Below are 8,388 nucleotides of genomic sequence, written 5' to 3' on the forward strand. Positions count from 1 at the left end.
GCGCGCGCTTGGTTCGAAATCTCGAACGAATATAGGAAAGAAGAAGCAACGCGTACGTGCAACGGGCCGTCGTTTATCATTTCGAGACTCGCGAAGCTTTTGGGTCGACGCCACCGGTAACTGTTTCGCTCCGGAACGCCATCGTTCCGCGACAAATTTTCACACTTGTCTCGTTGCGTTTACCGTCTCGTCGCGGTTCGCGAAAAATGCTTCGCGGCTTGGCGATTCGTAACGAGACGAGCAAAATAACGGTTCAACTGGACGAATCCGTTTCCAGCGAGTACCTCGTTAACGTACCATTCGACCGTCCCTTTCGCGATCCGTGCTCAAAATTCATTTTGAAAAATTCAAGGTATTGGTTTTACGACGGCGATGGAAAATCGCGCTAAGCAAGAGATTAAGCACTCTCCCGCGTTTCCGTCGACACACATACATATTTATCGTCCCGTCGAATTTCAGGGGCTAAAAAGTTTTTAGTAAAAACGCGTTCCCTTCGTAACTCCCGTGTATTGGGGATGCAAAAACGTCACATAAATCAGATGGAAACGGGGCAGGGATCGATTTTAAATGCTATTTCGCGAAAATGGTTGAATCAGAGCAACACTCTGCGTCCTCGTGCTACGATGTTTTCGTTGTCATTAGCAGAAACTATGGCGAGCCCTTCGCGAACGTCGAATCGCCCTCTTTGCGCCGTCAAAGACGTACTTGCGTTCTGTTTTTCTTTCTTTCTCTTTCAACACGGTGAATAAAGTCGTTAACTGAAATATAAAGGTGGGGAAAAAAAGAAAGAGACGGCTTACTTTCGCGTAACGGGAATTAAGGCCACGGGTTCCACTCGTGTAACGCGCGATGCAAAACACCATTAAGACGGTTAAAAAGGGTCGATTTAAAAAGGCACTGCACGCCGAAAAGCCCGTCTTAATCGTGTTTTGCACAGCGCGTTACGCCGGCGAAACCGCGGTCTTGTTCGGCGCGCTCTCTATAGTTGTTTTCGCGTCGTTTTAGTTTTTTTTTTCCACTCGACAATGGAATTCACGGACCGTTGCTGAAAATTTGCATACGTTTCGACTCGAGCCTATGGACAAAGTAGACGGCAACAGACGGGCGTTAAGAATATCAAAGAGTCGACCAAAGTGGATCGAAAACTAACGTTTTACGGCGATAAAACGACGAGTGTACTTGGATTCTAAATAGAAATGAAAATTAATCGAGTAATATCCTTTTTTCGAGAGTAACGTCTAAATATTTATGGATCATCGCCGTAATCTACAAATCGTATTAATCGGGTTTACAAATCACGGACGGTGCAGTAATATATTTAGATCCGCATTCGAAATTAACGACGCATTAGTTCTGTTTACATAACGCATCGAATAGAATTCTGCTGTTTATGTTACCATTTCTCGCGCAATTAGTGCGATATTATACTTCGAATAGACAACACGGTACCGAGACGCGTTTAAATATAAAGATTACGCATATATTTCCCGTTCGAGGACAAATTTTGCTCCGTCGTTGGACGCGTCCTTTTAAAATAACGCGGCTCTGTTTCAAGGTGCATTTCGTACGACCGTAGCTAACGGAGATATTTAGATGTTACGATTTAAAATCCCCACGCTGTACGTCAAGCCACGGTCTGGGAGACCGGAAAATCCAAAAATCCGGGTCACCTCCGGTCCTCCGAGCTTACTGGATAAATAGCGCGGTAGTGTATTATGGGAAATCGGAAAGAATAAAGTCCGTGGCACACTTAACGGAACAACAAATGAACAACTTCGAGTTTCTTGCATACGTGACGCACGATTTAACAACGATAAGCGGGGAAAAAGCATCTCCAAAATTCGAGACTAAATTACAAATGAGGAAATGGAGAATATTAAAATTCTCAGAATTAAAAATTTGTCATCAAACAGAGATAACAGATTTTCTGATGAATAGAGGGAGATTTCAAACGCTCGTACCCCCCTTCCACCTTCCCTGTATCTTTCTTTTTTTTTAAATTCGAGACTCTGAATTATAAATGGGAAATATTACAATTTTCAGGATGAAAAATTTGTCATCAGAGATAACAGATTTTCTGATAAATAGAGGGAGGTTTCAAACGCTCGTAACCCCCATCCACCCCTCTGTATCCTTGTTTATTTAAATTAGCACAATTTATAAGAGAAGAATCTATAAAATGGAGAAGGGCTTTCGAGCAGATGTTTGAGACCAGGTAGCATAGTAAGTTGGATCGAATCAAGCGAGATACTAACTGACGATAAGTTTCGAAGGGGGGAACGGTGAGCTCCGTAACCAACATGGAGAATTTGGAAGGATTTAGATGCAAAATTATTGCCAAAATTCGAGACTCTGAATTACAAATGGAAAATATTAAAATTCTCAAGATGAAAAATTTGTCATCAGAGATAACAGACTTTCTGATGAATAGAGGGAGGTTTCAAACGCTCGTAACTCCCATCCACCCCTCTGTATCCTTCTTTTTTTAAATTAGAACAATTTATAAGAGAAGAATCTATAAGATGGAGAAAGGCTTTCGAGCAGATGTTTGAGACTAGGTAGCATAGTAAGTAGAATCGAATCAAGCGAGATACTAACTGACGATAAGTTTCGAAGGAGGGAACGGTGAGCCCCGTAACCAACATGGAGAATTTGGAAGGATTTAGATGCAAATCATGTAAGCGGGGTCGTGACAAGGCGAGGGTTGAAAGGTCACGTGCCCCGGATTTTACGAAGGCACAGACAGACGCTCTTAAAAACAAACGAAATTAATTATACGTCTTGCGACCAATTCCTATTTCGCTCGAGGAGACGTCTCTTTTATTCCGGGCAACGTGAAAATAAAATGTTGAAACGTTAATTTGTCCTGTATTTCTGTTAATTCGGATAATAGGAGTTTATATTATACTTCGAAAGTAATTGCACGACGAACGGTGAAAGCCAGGAAAGAAACTTCCAATAACCGTTCAGGGGGCGAGTAATCATGATTATTTATATTTCTTTTTGTTTTATTTTATTGATTCAACGTGGAGGTACTAGCTTTTAATTTAACTTTCGCGTATCCCGCGGTATCGATAACAATCGCTTCTGCGACGCGTAACGAAGCAGACTGTACAATCGAATTTATTCTCTCCGCGTTCTTGTTGTAACTTATAGAGGCCATATACGTGGCGATTTATCACACGATGAGTCGACGCAACGTGGTGCAACGACTTGTTATATGTTGTGTTTTCCATAGACGTAACGGTTGCACAACAAAATCCACACAAAAATATCGCTGAATAGAATATTAGACAAAATTTCGCGGACGAAGGTGTTTCGACGAATTCCGAATCAGAAATCGGTGAGGTATTGGTCACGCTTTACTATCTTTTTAATTGACAAAATCCTGGATACATTTTTAAACACAGATATTTTTAATTGCGATCAATTCGCGACACTCGAAGAAGTATTTTCCGATTTTTCCAGCGTCGTAAAACCCTTCGTGACAGTATTTTACCTGCATACTATTTCCCAGGAAGGATAAAAGCACCGTTGTTGACCGATTCCGAGCGTAAGCTCGCCACGTACCGTATTTAATGATTCCACTATTATCCGACACGATAAGTTATAGAACAACGCCAGCTACGCTTTACAGTTATCGTTCGAACATATAGTTGCGCAAATTATTGCACGAAAAATCGTTACGTCTATGACCCCCATTACACGGTCACGGCTGTTCATTATCGTCTCTTTGATCTTGTCATCCCAGAGGTAGTAATTTTAAATGCACCCAATTTTCCTGGCCCCGCGTACTCGTTCGGCCAGAGACGGCCAAAATCGTATTCCGAACGATAGACGACGAATAAAATCGTCCTTGCAATTTATTCGTCGCGCTTATCGGATCGAATAACTGTACAGATAAGCTCGCAAACAGTAATGTTCTCGTAATCAAACCGTGGATTTAAATCGGTAATTATTTTACATACATCTCGCACTAGAGATTCTAGAGGGTTGTCTCAACCCCCAAATATAATTTCTTATATTTTTGCATATCGAGTGTATTCTGCAGTTTACTCGTTATTCTTGTCAGAAGTCAAACATAATTTGAGCTACAGTGAACGCCCAAAAGTGAAACAACGAGCGCCCTATTATACAGGGTGTTCGGCCACCCCTGGGAAAAATTTTAATGGGGGATTCTAGAGGCCAAAACAAGACGAAAATCAAGAATATCAATTTGTTGATGGAGGCTTCGTTAAAAAGTTTGAATTTTTTTCTCGAAAATGCGCAGGATTTCGGGGATATGTCTATTCACCAAAAATGATTCTAATTGACTCCCGCAATCGAAAATAATTTTTCCAGGACGATTTGAAATTTTTTAATTTAATCGTTAACAACTTTTTAACGAAGCCTCAGTCAAGAATTGATATTCTTGATTTTCGTTTTATTCTGACCTCTAGAATCTCCCATTAAGATTTTTCCCAGGGGTGGCCAAACACCCTGTATTTTCCAGTTTTCGTTTTGTCTCGATTCAGGGGGTTCTTTTATTGGAGAAGCTGTTATATCGGCCATCGCTAGGTTCGATTTGGTTCGGTTCGCGCTTTGCTCTTTCGGTGTCCCTCGTCGTTTCCCTTGTCAGACGTTGGATTAAACGAAGAGTGAGCTGCGCCGAGATACTCGGGAGAAGACGAATGATCCAGGAAAGCCGCGGGGGCGGCGGTGGAAAAGTACTACTCTCCGAGGATGAGACATCGTTGCACCGTGACGAAGATACTAACGACGATCCTCGTCCGCGGGGACGACGCAATTTTTGGGGCCGTGGAGCCATGCACGCGTTGCTCAGATCGGAGGACGGTTCGGTCGATGGAAAAGTGGCGGGCGAGAAACGCCAGGAAACGTTACGAAATCCTCGAGAAACCGAATCGTCGACGAGGATATGGAAAATGCGTCCGTAAACCACGCCCGCGAGGAAATTGAAATTGCAACGAGTCTAAACGATTTCCCACGCGTAATTTCGTCTGGATCCGATCGACGAATCGCGCGAAAACGCTACGGGGATAAATCGATCGCCGCGGGGCGCAATCTTTCTTCTCAACGATCGAGTTTCCATTAATTTCACTAGTAAAGTGTACAGTGAGGACGATGAGAAAAATTGTGATTTCGTCTCTGATTGTATTGAAATTTTAATCCTGACAAAACTACAGAATGCAAATATATAAAACATACTTGGAGCAAGGTACGAATTATTACACTTAGGGGTTGAGACAACCCTCTACGAAGCTCTCATTTCGTTAATTCTATGAATAAAAATATGAATTTGCGTAACGATGATTACCAAGCTGGAATAATAGTGTTTCCGCGAGTAGGAAATTACAGTAATATTGAGGAAAAAAATTGTTCATCGCGTAGAAATTGATTTCTATCGCGTTTGGAGATTGGTTTTGCTTGTGTGTGCGGTGCAGCGTAAATAGGAAAATTTCTTTACGATGAAATCTAATCGAGGGGGTAGGATTCTAGACGGACCACCGATTCGTTCTGACTGTGTAGCGCAGAAGCAGTGCCAGTCGTTTACCAGCATCCTAATCATTTTTCTTCGTTCCTCGGGTTGGAGTTCTAGGACGTCGGCAGCGCCATCCTCGCAGTCGGGACACCAACACGGCCACAGATGCGATCCGATGCCTCCACTTCAACCCTCTATACAGGGTGTCCCACGTGTCCTACTTAAGGGGATATTCCGGTCTAGAATTTCGAAAAAATCGATTCCCCCTTCAGTTTCTATCCCGTCGAATAAAAAGGCTTCGAACGCGTGGCTGCGAAGCCGTTTCACTTCCATTCGTAAATATACGGAGTAAAAACTTTAAACGCGTTTCGAAACCTTCTCGTGCGAGGTTTAGCAGGTCGATTTACTTGAAATTTCCGGGGAACCTTCAGGAAACGTGTCTTTATTGCTCGAGGCAAGGATTTTAAAAGGTATCGATATTTACTAATTTTTTTAATACGCTAAAGACGAGGGAAAAGTTGAGTCTTGGCTCTGTAGATTTTCTATTTAATTGTCTAATCATTTACATCCACGGCGAAGTTAATAATAACGAAGTTTAAGAAGCGAGCGTGCACACAAAGTGAGGCGATACTAAAAAAGGCAGAATGGGTCGTAATAGTCTTAGAACCGTGGCGGAAGAGATGGAAGAGAAAATGTGAGGTTGCTTTTTGCCCAGAAAGGCGAGACCAGGGGTCGCCGTACGCACTCAACGCAATAAAAATATTCAAGAGACAGCACCACTTGAGAGAGCTAAAAACTAGAGACTCGTTTAAGAATCGTGACGTTTGTTATTCGAAATAAGAGTTTTCGATGACCCGTGGCCTGATCTACGCGCGAATGTTTTATAAACATCCGCTTTACGCCACTTTCGAATTATCAGTTGCTTATAATTTTCTTATCGCGTATCATAGCGACTTTAAAATGACAGATTCGGATTACGTAGCAAGTAGATTTATTCGCGGTGTCAGAATTTAAATATCTCCCAAATTTATGGCTCTTCATCGAGGAGCTGTATCGATAAACGCATCGAAAAGAATATAGTTTGATTAAAAAGCGCAGAAGTTAATCTTCTCGTGTCTCCGCTACAGCTGCGTCCACAAAAACACGATTGACATTAGATTATCTTCCCATCGAATTCATTCATCTTTCGAGTGAAATATTTGTCGATATTGATTGATCGATGTCCTTATTACGTAAATAGAGAAAGTGTATATGCCGTACGAGGTGGTCTGAGAGTAAAGACCCTCTTCTAGCGATTGTCTTCCGCTTCGAGCGCCCCTGACAATAGGCAATTCGACGTTCCCGTTAGCATAACTGTGAATTTGTCGTCCAAAATGTGCATACGCATTCTAAGAATTAATTTCCACGAGCGCTTCGCCCGCAGCCAATGCCCCAATCTAAACGCACATTTGTCATTCATTTCCACAATCAGTCATGCGTTTCATGACGCACAAATATCTCTCGTACTTGCAATATAGAGTCGCGGTCAGCTATTTAATGACCGTTTGATAGTTTCAGTAATAATTTCAACTGATAATGTGGCTCACATCGCGCATGAAACTAATGATCAATACGGATTCGCTATTATAACATAATAGAGTCGCTCACAATTAAAATAACAATATTTATTAAGATAATACTCGCATTTACCCAATCTCGTTTCTCTTAATATCCTGTTAATAACTAAAATTCATGGATCTTCGAAACAACAAAAGTGATTTTCCAGAATTAATAATGGAAATTGACTTTATCAAAAACCGGTAAAAGAAGCCCGAAAACGATTACTACTGCGATGTTCCACCGTTCGCCATAATTTCTTATTTAATTTAGGTCGTTCGGTCGAGAGCAAAAAAAGAAAATGAAACTTGGACGGTTCACGACGGTTTCCAATATTATCGGAGGTGAATCCGGCACCACCGTCTACGTTTATTTTCGAAGAGGAACTTCCGCGTTGGCCGCACTAATGATTTGACTCGCTTTTAGTGGTTCTCGGTTAGGTCAGTCCCTCTATAACGTCTCATCGAATGATCTCCATTACCGATCCGTTCTGGAGTGCCACTCGTAACTTTATTCCCGTCGTTTCGAAGACGAGAATCTGGCCGCCGGTTGCACGGGTAATGCAGCAATTCGAAACAGCGCGTCGGGAAACGCGAATATCTCTGCATTAAAGTGGCCGGGGCGATCTCGCCCTGGCATTAATCCGATCGAAGATGTGCGGGGGGATTTATGGCGCGAAGAATTTACGACAATGGTCGCCAACGTCCACCCGAGAGTTGAAACGAGTTATTCGAACCGCGCGGAACACCTTCGAAAAGTTCATCGAGCTCCGAAACGAATTAGTACGATGTTCAAAAATAACGTAAAAACATATTTAATTCCGTTTCCTTGCATCGAATTTTAATCAATACACGTCGTATTTGTCGATAATATTTATCGTGTCGCTAATTCCGTATTCGAGACTTTTAATTAGACGGGAGATATAGTCACCCACTGGGAGTAATGACGTCGCAGGATGTTGATACGATTCGTAAAATTAATGATAATATCGAGGAGTATGTATACACGAACATATCGAATGACGTTCTATTTCCATTTAGCAATAATCCGCGTCCCCGGAAAATTGGATCCCGTTGATAATGACGCGCGAGGCTCGCGGGGCGTAAGTTTTTAAACGATCGAGTTTGCAATCTTAGGATCTCAATCCTGTCGAGACGTCGTCGATTGATGCGAGGGGGGAAACGGAAAGGAGAAAATCGAGAAATCTAGAGGCACTCGCTGTCGAACAAGCGTGGAACTCCATTCTTGTTATCGTTCTATTAATTTCCATGTTGTCGCGAAGAAAAGGAATAGCAACCGGGTCTCCTGCTTAT

The sequence above is a fragment of the Colletes latitarsis genome, chromosome 4 (genome assembly GCF_051014445.1).
Source record: "Colletes latitarsis isolate SP2378_abdomen chromosome 4, iyColLati1, whole genome shotgun sequence".
NCBI classification, from domain to species: Eukaryota; Metazoa; Arthropoda; class Insecta; order Hymenoptera; family Colletidae; genus Colletes; species Colletes latitarsis.